Source organism: Squalius cephalus, assembly GCF_949319135.1.
Source record: "Squalius cephalus genome assembly, chromosome: 2".
Classification (NCBI taxonomy): Eukaryota; Metazoa; Chordata; class Actinopteri; order Cypriniformes; family Leuciscidae; genus Squalius; species Squalius cephalus.
The window spans coordinates 10,310,041-10,328,858 of NC_137123.1; the positions used below are offsets into that span (position 1 = coordinate 10,310,041).

General features: G+C 40.4%; 1 protein-coding gene across 9 annotated transcripts in view; it reads left to right on the forward strand.

Annotated features, from left to right (window-relative positions):
* Positions 1-18,818, forward strand: part of LOC307152024 (hemicentin-1-like) — a 258,180-nt gene that overhangs the window by 156,318 nt on the left and 83,044 nt on the right. For 3 of the 9 annotated variants that reach the window (XM_079860386.1, XM_079860389.1, XM_079860383.1), the window contains exon 1: positions 5,371-6,325. The exons of 1 other annotated variant lie outside the window; for it this stretch is intronic. The gene's annotated coding sequence lies outside the window, so the exon portion shown is untranslated. Of the gene's footprint in view, positions 1-5,370; positions 6,372-18,818 lie in introns of those variants that run through there. 5 more of the 9 variants (XM_079860388.1, XM_079860384.1, XM_079860390.1 and 2 more) reach the window with 2 other exon arrangements.

The window sequence follows — 18,818 nt, forward strand, 5'->3', positions numbered from 1 at the left end:
TGTTTTGTATCTTTGGATTATGTTGTGTTGTAAATAAATCCAAACAATTTAAAAGACATTCTTTTTTAAATCTCCTCATTTACAGTATTGTGCAAGGTTGCTCAGCATGATAGGGCCCTGATAGCTCCTAATAGGGCCATTAGGGAGTGTCTTTGTCTTTCTCAGGTGAGAAAAGCTTACATATTAATGAGGTCCCGCATAAGGCTTTTTCACACAAAACACGTCATAAAATTTTTAAATCAATATATTGTCTTATCTAAATGAGCAGTCCGGGTGATTTTCACATAGTTTTGCAGCAAATATTCTAGGCTATGTCATACAATTTTCAAAAGTCTTGTGAAGAAATAATCAGTATGGGTTTTATGACCTTATTTCAGTGAGATTTTTTTTTTGTATTTTCACAAACCACGCATAAATGTCATTATCTCAAAACAACAAACTTTTACACACATGCTGCTGATATATTATTGTAGCAGAGTTTGTGCTGAATACAGTGTAATTAGAATTTAGCCATGAAAATATCACAAGTAACAGAAATAAGCACAAATGTCAGAGCATGTCAGAACACCTCCAGGGCCCAGAAAACAGCTCAGACCTCAGAGGGTTAAAATGTTAGTTTTTCCTTATTTTCCTTTGTGTGTCTGTCTGCAACTTTGTGTTTTATGCTGCTGTTTTGGCCAAGTGTCCGTTGAAATATGTATTGTTAAATATAGGTTAAATAGATTAATAAAACACAAAACTTAAAGTGCTAAATGTAAAATCACTTACAATACAGAATGGTAGATTTCAGACCCATATTAATTAGGTTTCCGTTATTGGATAAGAATTAGTGATGCATTGATGTATTTACCACTTTAATGTTACAGCTGGTAAAGGTGAGATAATTATGACCTTAAAATGCGGGTTAGCCTGTTGATATCATCAAGGTAACATATATTTAGCTATTATGATAGACTATAGTTTTTTAAATTGTGGAGTTTTTAGTGGAGTAGAAATATTAAGTAGCATTCAAAAATAGCATAAATATTAAATACTAAGAACAACAAGAACGGAACATGAGTAAATGTACATTCAGTATAGTCAATTTATAAATTATACAAAAATAATAATACATAAAAATCACTTGCATGATTAAAATTCAGGGAAAAAAAAGAATATAATATTTGATATTTATGATTAGTACTTGTGTTGATTAAAAAAAAAAAAAACTATGAAATGAGAAAATAATATTAATGTAGAATATTTCTAAAGCTTAATTTTGGATTAGTTGTATGAATGTGTTAAAGTGAAACCAGAGTCAAATTTCTCGCATAAGCACGATTTGTTTAATAGTTTTTTATGATTCTGACAGGACATGGCATGAATGACAAGCGTGTCACCCGGGCCATTTCTTTGTGCAAAAGAATTGTAAGCTGTTTTTCGTACAACTGGAAGAAAAGGAGACATCTTGCTGAAGTCCAGATTCAGCTGGGTCTGCCAAGTCACCAACTCATAACCGAGTCTGCCACACGCTGGGGATCCAGGCAGCAGATGATAGAGAGAGTCCTGGAGCAGGAAGGAGCACTGGCCAACGTCCTGTCTAATGACAAAATGACCAGGCACCTTGTCCCTACCTGGCAGGACATAGAGGTCCTAGAAGCAGTCCAAAAGGTCCTGAAACCTCTCCAGGACTTTACTGATGCTTTATCAGGTGAGGAGTACATCACTCTATCATATGTGAAACCTGTGCTGCACCTTTTTAACGAAAGTCTCCTGGCATGTGAAGAGGGTGATCGCGAGCTTTGTAAATCGATCAAGACCAGCATTGTTGAGTACCTCAACAGCAAGTATTCTGACCCAGCCATTACTGACCTTTTGGACATGGCTTCATTTGTGGATCCTCGGTTCAGGGCCGCCTACATCCCAAGAGAAAAAGTCGATGCATTGAAGCACAGAGCTGTCTTGGAGGTGGAGACGCTACTGGCTGATCAGAGCAGCTGTCAACCGCCTTACCTATGTGTGCCCACTGTGCCTGAGCCTGCAGATGGAGAAGCAGCAGTAGCACCAAAAGCTAAGAGACTGGCAAGCTTCTTCAAGAAGCACACCGCCACCACCACTGCACCAACCAAAAGAGGGGGGCTATTGAAAATGAACTGTCAAGTTACTTGCAGTCCGCAAGTGTGGAGAGTAACACTGATCCCCTCAAGTGGTGGAAGGATCATGAAGTTTTCTTTCCATCTCTGAGCCACCTGGCAAAAAAGTACCTCTTGGTACCAGCTACCAGTTCACCCTCCGAAAGGGTTTTCAGCTGCAGTGGCAATATCGTGACCTGCCACAGAGGATCTCTGATGCTGGATGCCGTTGACAGGCTGGTGTTTCTCGCACAAAATATTTAAACGAAGGAGGATACGCTTGTCTGTCTTGTAATGTCTACCTCAAGACAGCATTACTATTTATCAAAGTAAACAAAAGAGGGGGAAAATGTTTATTGAGTTGATAATCTGTTTCTTGTGCAACTGGTTGAGACTGTTCAGATAAGAAATTGAGTTAACAAAAAGGAAAAGGTAATCTCAAGCTGATGTTTAAAAAAAATGTTCTTAAACTGAGCACTTTATTTTGTTCTTTATATGTAAATGCTGCCTTTACTAAGGTTTGTCATATTCTTTTGTAATGTTTGTCATTTGCATATTATTGTTATATTGTTATTTGATTTGTTAGAAAGGAGAAGAAAATCTGTTATTTGATTTTAATAAGCCATTTACAGTTGTCAAACTACATTTTTTTGATATTGTAATTTTCTCATAAATATATTTATTTTAGAAAAAGATTGGCCTATTTTATTTTATAGGCTAATTTTATTTAAGATATTTTTATTTTATTTAAATGTGCACCTTATGGAGCTTTGATTTCAAAAAAGGTACTCCTGTCCTGTTGTTATACAGTATTTTTGTTTACATTTTATTGTTATCTGAACAGCTGAGCATTTAATTATGAACCAGGTGAAGAAACCTGTTTATTATTTATTCATTTGATTTTGCAACTGTTCACTGCAATGGCCGGTTTCAATAAAACTACTTGTGATGTCATATTTGGCTTTGACTTTGACTGAACATTTGCTCTCACTTTGCGGAAAAAAATATTGCGATATATATCGTATATCGATATTCAGCCTAAATATATCGGGATATGACTTTTTGTCCATATCGCCCAGCCCTAGCTCCTATGACCTGCAGTAAAGTTTCAGCTCCATTAGAGGTCCTAGCCATGGATTATACGCAGCTTGAGCAGTCTTCTGGAGGGTATGAAAACGTGCTTGTTCTTACCGATATGTTCACCAGATTCACAGTTGCTGTTCCTACAAAGAATCAGGCTGCAAACACAACAGCAAAAGCGCTGCTTAAGCACTGGTTTGTTTATTACGGCTGTCCGGCTCGCTTGCACTCGTACCAGGGCAGGTGTTTTGAGGCCAACGTGATCAAGGAGCTTTGCAAAGTCTATGGTATAGGAAAAAGCCGTACCACCCCATACCATCCACAGGGGAACTCTCAATGTGAGAGATTCAACCGTACTATGCATGATTTGTTAAGAACCTTGCCACCAGAGAAAAAGAGGGATTGGAAGACTCACCTTCCAGAGCTGGTAATGGTTTACAACAGCAATGTGCATTCATCCACTGGTTATTCCCCGCTCTATCTAATGTTCGGAAGAGATGCACGTTTACCAATGGATGTCCTTGGGGAAAAGGACCTAGAAGAGGATGAGGTTGATAACCTGGATGAGTGGGTGAAAGGTCATCATGCAAGGTTGAAGACGGCAGTGGAGATTGCAAATGCAGCATCTCAAGAGGCTTCCAGAAAGAGAAAGAGAATTTATGACCGCAAGTCATTTGGAGCTCTTGTGAGGCCTGGAGATCGAGTGCTTCTGCGTAATCACAAACACAGGGGCAGAAATAAAATTCAGGATAAATGGGAAGACACACCATACATAGTGTTAAAGCAAAACCATGCAGACATACCTGTGTTTACGATCAAACCAGAGCAGGGGGGTCTTACAAAGGTTGTACACAGAGATCAGCTTCGGCACTGTTCATTCCCGTCATCCACAACACTGCGTGCATACCGGCACGGTATCAGAGACAAGCCTGAGTCAAACACAGACATGTCGGACATTGTCTGCTTTCCAGAAACTGCACAACACTCCACTTACCATGCACACACAAGGGTGGATTAAGGGGAGTCACAGGAAGTAGGACAGGGTGACAGTGATGAGAATCAGAATGTGATAGCTGAATCAGAGTTGAGGGTACACGATGACTCAGATGATGTTAATGTTTCAGAAGCTGTAAGAGAAAGTATTTCTGAGCTTAGACGCTCTCAGAGGCAAAACAAGAGTATCTTACCTGTGAAGTATAGAAGTGACTATGTTGTAAAATTAGAGTTCAGAGTCTTCTGTAACTTTGGGAAGTATATGAAGTTGTATGTCATGTTTTTCTAACATGCTGTTTTGTGTTTCAGAGATTAATCTGCCAGAGATGTCAATGGAGTGGCAGGGTTTAGCAGGGGGGAATGTCACGGGTATATTATTTTGAAAGGAGATTATATATATATATATATATATATATATATATATATATAGGGGACTTTTATTTTTGCGAGTGGTCTACTTTTTGCGCGTGCTGTGAATTAGTGATGGGATTTATGGCTCTTTGAGGGGATCCGGATCTTGGCGATCCGTTCCTTTCAAAGAGCCGTTCAAAAGAACGGCTCTTTTGGCTCTTTTTAAATATTTAGTCAGTTTTAAGAAGCCAGCTTGGGGGCATCTCAGTTTATCCTGGAAATAATCACTGAGAGGAATGATGAGGTGAGATTTGTAGTCAAATTAAAACTCAGATATCACACACCAATATCTGAGTTTGAATTATTCTGAAATATTGATTATTACCTCATTTGTCATGTGTGGACTATATTCCATAGGGTTGCACAACATCCCTCTGCTTAGACAGTGACATCACTATTTTGGATTTACCTTTAGTACAAAGTGTGTGTATGTGTAAAGCTACGTTGACTTATGTTATTCATACAATACCTACTCACAAATAAACATCAAAAACAAAGCCAGCTGCAATGAATTTCTGTGCAAAACAGCTTTTACTACAAACACTTCCACACAAGAACATTATCACACAAGAACATTTTGATAGAAAACAAAAAATATTTAAAGTTTTAAATATATACTGTAGATAAAATTAGAATAAATAAAATGGAAATGTCTACATACACAAAGCCGTGACGGCAGCGTGCACAAGTCATAACTCCGCTCCTACCCAATGACAGAGGCACGGAGGGTTTTTTCCACTGGAGTACTCACGTGAAGGATGCATGCACAACTATCATCATGCTGTTAGGCAGTAGCACCCCTGCGCTGGGTGCGCCCCTCCCCCTATAACTGTTCTGTCTCGCGGAGGAGCTAATTTGTGTGCATCTGTGTGAAACACGCATAGGAAAAAAAGAACGACAGAAAGAACGGCTCCCCTCCAGCCGCGACTCGGCTCCCATCGTTCATGTTTATGAGCCGTTCAAAAGAATCGGTTCGTTCGCGAACGTCACAACTCTACTGTGAATGCAGCGGAGAGAGACGAAGAAGAGCGCGTGTTATGAGGGTGTGACGGACACAGAAGAGAGTGTAGTGTCGCTATTGTGAAGCTTGTTCGATAAAGTTGTTTCAATTAAAGATTATCGAGGCTTAAGTAGAGTAAATAACGACAGCAGACAGCACTTAGTTAAAGTGTGAACAGTGAACCACGTTTGATTTTGCAGAAGAGAGTTTTGTTCCAGTGGTATGTGTTGGCTGTGAGAATGACGCAGTGACATATTGTGAAGACCACAGAAGCTGTGAGTACGTTTAAGTGCAAACCCCGTTTGATTTTTGCCATCCAGAGACTTGTTACATGTCTTTTTTTTTTTTTTTTTGCAGTTTTTTTTGCACTTCTCTTTGCACTTCTCGTGTTTTGATCGAAAAGTGTCGCCGAGTTAATAGCTCAGTGGGACTGTTCACGTGTAATTGAGTTTCCCGCACGAGTCAGAGATTGAGATCGCTGTAGCAGCTAGTATGCACTTAATCAAGAGACATAACTTTTCCAAGAGTGAAGGTTACCCTGCCATTGAAGTGACATCTCAGTTTGATTCATTTGCAAGTTAATTTTCTTTTTGAGACAGTTTATCTGTGAAACGGTTGAGACAAAGTTGAGTGTATTTTTGAACTTGCACACTTCAATACGGGATCTTCAGTTTATTGCTACGCACCACACGTCCAGACAACGCACTCTAATTCATCGTTCTACGAACTGGTATTTTCCTTTATTTTACAGTGACTGAACTGATAAACGGTGAATTGTGAGTACACATTTAAAAGTGCTTATTCAGAGGTGAGATTTGATGGTATGTTTATGTTTGTTGTTCTCAAATGTGATTGTTTGAAGGTGATCTTTTGAAAAAGGTGATAATTTGTGGGTATACAAATTGACACGTTGAAAATTATCTCATTTTGTAGTTCCATAAAGGATTTGTTATACCACAAGTGAAAAGAGTTTTTCAATTTCAGTATTGAAAGTGTTGGTGTGAATTCAAAAGACAACACAAAGACTGTAAATTATTTTATTTCATTCTTTATTTAGACTGAAGACTTTTTACAGTGTATCTTTTCATTGAGAGCTGCTAGGGAGTGGGGAAGTCTCACTTACTTTATTAGATCTGGGAGGGAGGAGCATAACACACTGTGATCTAACATTATGCAATTGACCTATGGCTAAGCCACGCCCCCAAACGCGATGAGCCAATCACAGTGCGCATAGCTAATCCAATGCACTCGGACATTCTTTGCTTCCACGTCCATTGAAATGCATTGCAGTTAGTCAGTTTTCATTCGTTTTTATCTGTTTTTTCTTGTCATTTTAATTAAAATGGTCAAACGGTGTGCATGGGGTACATTCAAATCCAACACTAGGTATCCTGAGAGGCTGGGCGACGGTGTGTATTTTTAACCCTTTCCCAAGGCCCCGTTTACACGTACATGGTTATTTTGAAAAACGGAGACATTTCCCTTCGTTTGCGCCCTTCGTTTACATGCAAACGGAGGATTCGCCAATGAAACCGATTCTTTCTAAAAACTCCGGCCAGAGTGGAGATTTTGAAAATCTTCGTTTGCACGTTTGCATGTAAACAGAGAAAACCGGAGTTTTAGGTAGCGACGTCACAGAATGTGACTATTTTCGGGATTCTGATTGGCTAAGGGGGGCTTGAGCTTCTCGTTACACTGCCACCTACAGGTTTGGCATGCTCTTGACAGCATATACACAGGTTTGTGTGCACGATGTTATTTTTGAAAACGAAGAGGGGTGAAATGTCCGTTTATGAAAATAGCCACCTACGTGTAAACGTAGCCCAAGTCACATCTCAACCGAGATAAGTGTCTGCTCTGAATTAATTTATGCGGTAACTTAGACCACAACACCAACTAAACTTGAATAAATTAAACAAGGATGTCTACATCTGTTTTAAGGTAAGTCAACAACGTATTTCAACGTTATCTTTAACATCTCTAATGTAACATTAGCCTAGCTTCTAGCTGCGTTGCAGTTTGTCAAGAGTACAGTTTGACAAAAGCACAATGTTGTGTTTTACACAAATACAAGTATGCTAAACACTTTGCAGTTTTAATGATGTCCTGTATGAATTTTTTTTAGTTTTTATGTTTCCACTGTCGATCGCAATCGCGCCTGCGCCTCTCTCTATCTGACACATGCTGCGACACCAAACGCGAATAGAGCGTCAAATTCGCTCTAGTTCGACGCTTGAACATTTTGAATCCATTTGCACGGCCAAATCGAATAGGACGCGCTTATAAAGCGAGCGTTTGAAGCGAAATAGCACCCAAACTATAACGTTCACTGACCTGTAACATTAAATATTTGTCTGGAGCTGAAGCTTTTCATCGACCTTCTCAAAATAAAATGATTAATATAACCCTCCAATGCATAGCTAAGGCCCTTTTGGTGACTTTGAGATGATATATAATCTTTCTGTCTCCAAAAATCATCAATTGCCTCCTGTGAAATGCCTCCAACTGTGACAGCTGCCATAGCGCCTGTTACCGATTGTTGACTGTTTGTCCGAGTCAGTGGAGGGGGCGTGGCTTAGCCATAGGTCAATTTCTCTTCAGGAAGCCACCGTGTGACATTATCGTACCTGAAGCCTACCCTTGTCAATCTTTAGATTTCTTACACAATAAAGTAAGAAACCACATACACATATTAGCGTGTAACGAGGCTAAAGCGTTTGGGGAGCGAGGACCAAGATCCTTTCGTTGTTCAAACTTCCAGAGCAGCCATAATCCATTTCCCCACACGACGGGCAAAATACCACGTTACATATAGCTTAAATTCCCCTACGAGGTAAGAAGTGTTATAATCGGTGTCTTATTTTGGGAGGGGGGAAATTAATCAATGTATTTACTATTAGTGTTTTTATTGCAGGTGCGGCCCAAGAGCGCTAGCTGCTGATTTTTATTTTATTATATTTATTTTGTCATTGTTTCATGGTCCTAGTACAACTGACGGCAGCGGATATTGCGGTTTTGATCCGCTAACGATCGAGCTCTTTAACGAGCTGCTCGTAAGAAATGTGTTGAAATACTGACGTAGCCAAATGTATGTTCGATGGGCTATTAAAGGAGAAGTTCACTTTTAAAATGAAAATTGTCACCCTCATGTTGTTTCAAACCTGTATGAATTTATTTCTTTTGCTGAACAGAAAAGAAGATATTTAGAAGATTATCAGTAACCAGACAGTTTTTGGGTCCCATTGACTTCCATAGTATATATTTTTTTCCTACTATGGAAGTCAATGAGACCCAAAAACTGTCTGGTTACTGATAATCTTCTAAATATCATCTTTTCTGTTCAGCAGAAGAAAGAAATATTTTGTTGTAATTCTTTTTGGTTTAACTCTCTTTTTGGGTTATTTGTATTACTTTATACTTTCCTGGGTAGAGAAGGAACCTAGGCTAGGTGTCGTAGTTGTGTATTTTTATATTTAACCAAAGGTTACACTTAATTGGGGACATTTAATTTAAAATTCAACAATATTATTGATCTGCCTGCATTGACACTATTACATGAGAACTGAACATCACTGTTTTCCTCAGAGCTGCTATATATATATATGTATATATATATATATATATATATATATATATATATATATATATATATATATATATGTGTATACATATATATGTGTGACTAAATTAATAACTTTTTTACAACAAATGAACCATCACTAAACTTCCATGTTATCTCTGTAAAGCTGCTTTGAAACAATCTGTATCGTGAAAAGCACTATATAAATAAATGTGACTTTCTAGTTCTTTCAAAAATAAAAATGCAGTCATTTACTCAACCTCACACTCATCTATATAATGGCAGTGAAAAGCTTCAAGCTTTAAAGGTACAATTTAAAATATCCAAAAACTACTAACTAAAATAATGGTATATATTGTGTTGACTTGTGTACTTTATCCCAAATGTTTCCAACAATGTTAAAAGGAATAGTTCACCTAAAAGTGAAAATTCTGTCATCATATACTCACCCTCATGTTGTTTCAAACCTGTATGAATTTCTTTCTTCCCATTGACTTCCATAGTAGGAAAAAAATATACTATGGAAATCAATGGGACCCAGAAACTGTCTGGTTACTGACATTCTTCTAAATATCTTCCTTTCTGTTCAGCAGAAGAAAGAAATTCATACAGGTTTGAAACAACATGAGGGTGAGTATATGATGACAGAATTTTCATTTTAAAGTCAACTATCCCTTTAAAGGTGCTGTATGTTACTTTTCTACTAAAATTAATCCTTTTTTTATTGCCTGTGTGTGAAGGGGTTGTAATCTCACATTAAAATGATCCACTTTGTCGGTTTTGCTATTACCTCGGAAAGCAAATAATCTTATTTTTATGTGAAGGTGCCGGGTCGGATTTACCGCGAAATCCAGTGACGTGAACTGCACGCGCGCTCCCGAGCCTCTCGCCTCGTCTAGCCTACTGACTTTGCACTCAACAGCGACGACACCAACTTATGACATGGACTTATGACTTATGCAACTTATGACATGTCTGATAACACTACGAAACAACCTGTGTTGTACAACACAGACTCCAAAACAAACTCCACATATTGATAAAAAAACAACAACAACAAAAAATTCTGCTGAAGCTCTAAGGCCAGACGTGAATCGCATGAACTTCGGGTGAAAAAAACACGGCTCAACATCGGTAGGGCATTTGAATCATGGAGAAACCTCATTTCACATTCACACAAAATGTCTAGTTAGTTGGCGAACTCATTAGTGCATTACTCCTCGTTTGTATTTCTTTCGAAAAGGTGAATTATTGCATGGTACCTGGATGTTCAGTCAGAACATATGCAGTGCGAAACTAGGATAGTTCTCAACACAAACGTCCGTGTCCTCGTCTGATTCAGAGATTTCGTCCAGGAGAAATTGTCATCGTTGAAATTCTTTGTCGCAGACGGACTCTATCTCTGTGTTCGTAGTTGCATAGTGAGATCACCGGCGCCACCAGTCCGCCCTAACTCGAGCCAGTCCGGGCTCCTCGTCCGCGGCAGGCAGGTCTTCTGCCTTGGCTGCTCTTCGCTATAATGCGGCTTGTAAAGGTAGCCACAAACACCTGATTCAAGCATCAGACTTCCAAAATCCTCTTCCTCTATATCATATTGAGCACTCTCCTCCGCTATTGTCATAACTGTACATCTGTCTCCACAGCGCCTGTTAGCTTAGCTTAGGGCTGGGCGATAAAACGATAACGATAATCATCGCGATATAATTTTTCTCGATAAAACGATATCAAGAGGTCGATAAATGTTCGATAATGTTTATGCGCCAAAAGCGGAACGAAACTCATTTGAACCGCGCGCCACACGGACCGTTTATCCGCTCGGCTCAAAGTCCAAACGGCAGCGCGAGCGCGAGCTCACTAAAGTTAGAGCAGATACATTTACTCTGATCGGTCTCGGTCACGAAATCCAGTGAGAAGCGCTTGAATTCAGCGAAGAACACAAATGTCTCAGTGATTTAAACCAGCTTAAAGGCAGATGAAACAGCGCTGACAAACAGGTGAAACACTGTGCGCAACGATACAGTCTGAAGGCTGAAATTCCCATCATTTACCACGGATTTACTGTTAGCTTAGTAATATTAACTTCACCATGAAATGTGGGATATACTGTACATATGGAATTGCTATTATATTATTAATGTAGACAATGTATTAAAGGACTAATGGAATATAATTACAGTATTTAATAATGTATTTAGACTACTGTTTTTCATACAAATACCATAGAAACCATAAAGTTACATTTTGCCATGATAGTGAGGTGCTGTAGGGCAGGCTATGCCTGGTTTTATCTGTGGTTATCATGATCTAAATGCATGATACTGGATGACCAATGGTTAAGTTTAATAAAACTCAGTCAGAATATTACATTTTACCAAAAAAAGTAAAAAAATTAGCACATGCAGAAACTAAGAAATTGTCCAATAAAGATATTTATTTTGTTAAGGAAAAATGACAAATGTTTGAATGTTCTCTACCTCAGATTTGTGAAAAGTTCACCTGTTTGTGTTTGTCCTGATATGTTCTGACAATAAAGAGTAGTTTAAAACCACAGTTAACGCTCTGGTTTCTACAACTTTCACTTAGGAGCAAAAATCTGCCTTTAAACTTTAAAGAAATAAAGATTTGACTTTTATCGTGATAATTATCGATATCGACTGATATAAAAAATTTATCGTGATATTTTTTTTTGGCCATATCGCCCAGCCCTAGCTTAGCTTCAAACAAGATGGAGGATATTACTTTCAGTTTCAGAGAGTAAAGTCCCACCCACTGATCTGTAATAGGTCTGTAGCGTGAGCGGGTCCCGCCCCCTGGGAATGATGAGGAACGAGTGTCTGTAGTCTCAACAGAAATCCCCCCCTCTTACACTTCCTCCTACAATGACGCAAAATGACGATTTTTGCGTCATTGTGGGAGGATGTGTAAGAGGTAAATAACGGATTTCTCCCGTCTCAGGGGAAAATGAGTGTGTTGCACGACCATTCAATAGTATGACTGGGTTTCTAACAATGCAAAGCTTAATGCAAATGGGTGGAGTGTCCCTTTAATCAAAGAACAAAGGGAACAGAGAAAAACTCTCTGCTCTTGACTAAATAACTTTTTTCTTTAGGCAGATTATCACTAATCTGTGTGTGCATGTATTTTCCTTGAGAACCAAGCAAGTTGACTCATGAAACCATTTGTTTATTATATTGCAATTGCAATATTGACCTCTATTATCGCAATATGACATTTTCCCCAAATCGTGCTGCCCTAACTGCAACCCAGTAGGGGAGCACCACTCGAGACTCGACTCGAGAGCTGACATAGTTCCATGAATGCGCTTTGGATAATATTACTTCACAAATAAAGAGGTAAACAAAGCCCTCGCATAGCTTCATAAAATTCATAAATTGTCTCCACCATACAATGTTTTAAAATGAACTGCATGCCATTTAGCAACACAAGTCATCCGGCTTTTATAAAAGGCACAGTATGTACTTTTCAGTGCTAGAGTTGTAGTCTTCACCTCCACTGCTGATGGAAATCATGTTCATGGATGAGCTGCATTGTTTTCATGATACTTGTGATGTCCTTACATTAATACTCCACTAGATGGCACTCAAGCTCCTTAGGTATAAGATGCATGTGAAGAAAGAGAGAGAAGAGGGAGAGTAAATGCTGAACATGTGCTTGCATGTTATCCTGCTTGTGCAGAAGTTATTAAAAAGTTTCCTGAGAGAATTCAACTTGCTTGTGCTTCTTGTCATGAAGACATATCAAATTTGGCGACGAGGACGTTTTTTTTTCACAAGATTTCCTGAAGATGGCATCTGTAAGTGCTCCGTTTCCCAGTCCATTTTTGCCTTGTCCCGGTGAGCCCGCTATACCGCTTGTAACATGGCTGAGAATGTTTGAGAATTACATGCTCGTCATCAATGCTAATGGAGATTCCTGGCCAGAAGCCAGAAAACGGGCTTTACTTCTTCACTGCCTCGAAACTGAAGGTCAGAGACTATTTTATACATTGCCCGATACCGGTGACAATCTTGCAGATGCTGTTAAAGCTTTGGAGGAGCATTTCATTCCAAAACGAAATGTGGTCGTGGAAAGACATGCCTTCAGGAAACGAGTGCAGAGGATAGATGAAACGGTACTGCAATATATTGCTGCATTGAGAGATTTGGCGACTACTTGTGAATTTAATGACAATCTTGATGATATGCTGCGTGACCAGCTAGTGGAAAATATTGCTAACCCTCGCATTCGTGAAAGATTATTAGTGGAATCTAAATTGACACTAGAGACTGCAATTACAATTTCCACGCAGCTAGAGGCTGCTAATGCACAGGCAAAATCTATGGCTACAAGCAGTTCTGCTCCAGTACAAGCCGTACATGTCACTCCTGCGACTGGACGACTAAGGCCAAATTCAAAACACGTACCTCATCAAAACCTCATTCTGCTTCTTCAGCTCAGACTTGCTTCCGCTGTGGCTCCACTGGACATCTTGCAAACGCACAGAACTGCCCTGCTGCATCTGCTAAATGTAAAAATTGTAATAAGACTGGACATTTTGCACGAGTCTGCCGTTCTGCTCCTGCTCGTTCAGTGCATTCAGTTGAATTACCAGAGGTCTGTATTCTCTATCTACCTGGAACATCTGATCGTTTGATGTGTGATGTGACTATAAATGCTACGTCTGCTGATACACCTGTGTCTCTTCAACTCTTCGACTCTGGTTCATCAGTGTCCATTCTGCCAAAACAATTGTATGAGCAGCACTTTCGCACTGTGCCGTTACAAGCTCCATCTGCCCGTTTAGTCACTTACTTGTAAGAGTCAATTTCAGTGCTTGGATGTTTACCTGCTACTGTGTCTAAATATGGCTTTACCTGTCCTGCACACTTCTTCATTGTTGACAATGGCACAGCTTTGTTAGGCATGGACCTGATTAAGGGGCTCCAGCTTCGATTCGATGGAAACACTGTGCTGCCGCCGCCACAATCCGCTTCAGTTTGTGCCCTCTCCACTCCTCCATCACAGCGTACTGCTTTGGGCTGTGTAAAAAAATTTACACACAAGGTTAACATTTCTGACTCTGTACCTCCTGTCAGACACAAATTGCGTCGCTTACCTTTTTCTGTCAGAGATGCTGTTTCCGCCGAACTGGAACGACTCTTGCATGCTGGTGTCATTGAAAGAATTGACTCCTCTCCATGGGTTTCCCCAATTGTTGTGGTCCAAAAGAAAACAGGGGGGATCCGCATGTGTGTGGATCTGCGACGGCCCAACAAGGCAGTTATAGTAGACAGCTACCCATTGCCACACATGGAGGAGATGATGACATTACTTCAAGGTGCAACTGTATTTTCAACTATAGACTTAGAAAGTGCATATCATCAGGTACCTCTTCACGACGACAGCCGGGACCTAACTGCATTCATTACACACGAGGGTTCAGGTTCCGCAGGGTACCTTATGGTTTGGCATCTGCTCCATCTGCATTCCAAAAGATGATGGTTGTCATTCTAAAAGGACTCCAGCATGTTGTAAACTATCTAGATGACATCATCGTGTGGGGACGCTCGCTACAAGAGCATGATCAAGCACTAGAGAATGTGCTGCAACATCTCAAAGATGCTGGGTTGGTGTTGAATGAGTCTAAATGTCAATTCAGAAAGCAGAGCTTGAAGTTCTTAGGACACACGGTGACATCACAGGGTATTCAGCTGGATCAGGAACATCTCTCTGCAATAATCAATGCACCTGCGCCATCGGATGCTGTTCAGTTACGTTCTCTGCTGGGTCTCCTCTCATGGTATAACAAATTTATTCCTAATTTCGCTTCCGTAGTGATGCCTCTGCGTGCGTGCCTGAGAGATGAGAGTGGATTTCACTGGTCCGATGAAGCTCAACAAAGCTTAGCTAAAGTCAAAAAGCTACTTGTACACAGTCCTGCTCTTGCACTATTTGACCCGGGGCTGCCAGTGGTAATTTCTACTGATGCGTCTGCTTACGGACTAGGTGCTGTCTTCGCACAAATAAGCACTGATGGTCAAGAATGTACTGTCGCTTTCGCATCCAGAACACTCACCCCAGCTGAACAAAAATACTCCACTGTCGAAAAGGAGGCTCTGGGGTGCGTTTGGGCAGTGGAGAAGTGGAGGACATACTTGTGGGGTCGCAGATTTACTCTGCGGACTGACCATCAAGCCTTGACGACGCTGCTGACCACAAAAGGGACTGATAGAGCTGGTATGCGCATAGCTTGGTGGGCTGCTCGGTTGCTCTGTTTTAATTACACTGTTGAGTATCGTGCTGGATCTCAAAATTACACTGCAGACTGTTTGTCCCGCCTGCCCCTGCCTCTGACTTCAGATGCTGAGTCAGATACAGAGCCCGAATTTGTTGCTTTACTGTCCACTGGTCCGACTGCCATATCTCAGGATGAATTCGCTGCTGCCTCTACTAGTTGTTCTGAACTCTGCACTTCGCACACAAATTGTCCGTGGCTGGCCTCCATCTCCTGCTGCTCTGGATCCTGTTCTACGCCCATATTACAAACTGAGAGATGAGTTCAGTGTGCAAGCTGATTTTGTGTTTAGAGGGTCTCGACTGGTGGTACCTGGAGAACTGCGTGAGTCACTGATCCGCATTGCACATGAGGGCCATCAGGGGATTGTGAGAACGAAGCAACGCCTGCGTGAAATGTATTGGTGGCCCAGAATGGACACACTTGTGGGACAAAAAAATTACCGCCTGTCAGTTATGCCTTTCTCTGGACAAAACTGCAAAAACCTCTGCTGTGCCACTCCAGCCTGTTCCTTTACCATCTGCACCTTGGGAAAAACTGGCAATAGACATTGTGGGCCCTTTCGAGACTGCTGTCTGGGACTGTCGATACGCTCTGACACTCACTGACTACTATAGTAAATGGCCCGAGGTAGCCTTTACTGCATCTATTGCAACAAAACAGGTGACTGCTTTTCTTACCTCCGTCTTCAGTAGACATGGCAACCCGACCACTCTGGTGAGTGATAATGGGCCTCAGTTTACTTCACCAGAGTTCGCTGCTTTCCTGAAAGACAGAGACATTAAGCACATTCGCACATCAGTGTATCATCCGGCTGCAAATGGAGCTATTGAACGCTTCCACAGAGTTCTGAAAAGTACAATTCAATCTGTAATCCTACAATCAGCACCATGGAAAGCAATAGTAACTGACTTCCTGCAGATCTATCGTGCTACACCTCATGCTGTGACAGGTGTTTCCCCCTTCGAATTGCTTCATGGGAGGAAAATGCGTACACGCCTCAATGTCTAAAACCCTCACCTTCTGGTCATGAACCTAAACAACTGCAGAAGCGTGTTTCAGCACGTCAGGATGTCATGAAATCTCGCTTTGATAACAAGCATCGAGTGCGTCATTCTTTTTTCCGAAAAGGGGATAAAGTGCGCATAAAAAAGTCAGTACATGTACCAAAAGGACACCCAAAATTCACTCCTCCAGTTGAGGTTAGAGAAAAAGTTGGCCCTTACACTTACCTCTTAGACGATGGAAAGAAGTGGCATGCATCGTGTCTCGCATCTGTGCCGACTAATGCAATGGATAATAGACTGACCACAAATGCAGAAAACCTGATTCCCTCTCAAGTTTCACTGTCTGGAAATTCAGTGTCTCCTGATGCTTGTTCACGTGAGACACGTCAAAGACGTGAGCCAGGTTGGCTAAAGGACTATGTTTATTAGTCACAGAAACTGACATGGACTTTTGCACACACTTTCACATAAACATTCCAGTACTGAATTGCAATTGAGTAGTTGTGTTGATTGTTTTAGATGCTCCTTTGCATTCATGTAATGTGTTGCTTAGTGTATTCTTATACATGTGAAATTGTTGATATGTTAAGGATTTGATGTTCTTTATTTCTATTTCATGTCAATTGTTGGCTACAGAAAGAATTCATTTAACTAAGAGGGGAAAATGTGATGTCCTTACATTAATACTCCACTAGATGGCACTCAAGCTCCTTAGGTATAAGATACATGTGAAGTAAGAGTGAGAAGAGGGAGAGTAAATGCTGAACATGTGCTTGCATGTTATCCTGCTTGTGCAGAAGTTATTAAAAAGTTTCCTGAGATAATTCAACTTGCTTGTGCTTCTTGTCATGAAGATATAACAAGACTCACAGTGTTGCCATGATTTTTCACAGTGTAAAAGAAAACAACATGCATGAATTAATATAATTACACATCACTGTATCAGCAACTACATAATTACCACCTGATAAATAAAGCAACATGTGGCAAATCATCAGTGTTTTTTTTTTTTTTTTTTTTTTTCCTCATCCTGGACTGAAGCACAGGCTCTACTCCTCAACACAATGGTGACACACAAAACTCAACAGAAACACTTTAAATCAAAAGAACATTAAACACTAACATCTCTCAAGATCTAAGCAGAAGAGTATTAAACAACTCCACAAACAGCATTACCAGCTTCACTTATTACTAGTGTTGTCAAAAGACCCGGTACTTCGGTACCAAGTCGGTACTAAAAAAATGTAAACGTCACGGTACCAAGTTTTCTTAAGTACCGGTGGTACCGAGGACCCGTTCAAACCCGGTTCCTTGATGCGCATACATGCACTGAGCGGGTGCAGTTGCGCGTCCTCTTTATTAAAGCGCTGAGACATGACAACCGGCGGTGCAGCTGATGTGGTAAATCCACTTGTTGATAAAAAAGGAGGAAAGAGCCGTGTGTGGAAATATTTCGGATTTGCGTCTGATGACGAGGGGAACATCATTGGTAATCAAAAACCCATTTGCAAACGATGTCATCGAAGTTCTCTCTCAAAAGGAGTAAACACATCTAACTTAATAAAACACCTCAAAGACCGGCACCCGGATCTGATGAAAGAGTTCAAGCGGGTAAGTTTCAAACTAATTTCAAATTTAGAGCTTCTGTTATGAATTATATATCATTTTTTTATTTGAATGTCGGAATCAGTCGGACAGAAATAAACAGCCGTTTGTGTAGCGCTAATATAATAAGTGTTAGAATTAGGGCCTGTTCACATATATCGCGTCTTTTGTGTGCTCAAGTTCGTTATTTCAAATGTAGGCGCGCGGTATGCGCGCTCATAATGGATGCGACGCGCTCGTTTTTCCAAGCGCGTTTGCGCCGCATCGAGATAAAAACATCTAAACTTTTCAGAATGCCGCAAGCGCACCGTAGGTCACGTGACACGTGGTGGAAATCCATTGCTGAAATTTCCTTGCTGTAACAGATAGCGCAGCTGATGGTTGCGCAATCACCCTAGCGCTTTGGAAAAAGGAGAATGCGGCGCGCCTAGTGTTTTCTACGCGTTTTTAGGCGCGATATGTGAACGCCGCCTTAAGATTCTTTATTAACTATTTAAAGCTCCTATACATTTAATTAGGGTAAAAACAAACAAACAGGACGACATAAAGGAAAAACTTGAAACACAATTTTAAACAAGCATAAAGAATGGCACTGTTTAACTTTATTAATAAAAATAGTGTGTTCAGCTAGCATGTTTTTGTGTTTTGCTTTGGTACGGAGAACCATGAATATTTACTGGTAAATTTAGTCTAAATTAAACTTTGGTTTGGTACCGAAATTGGTACCGAGAACCGT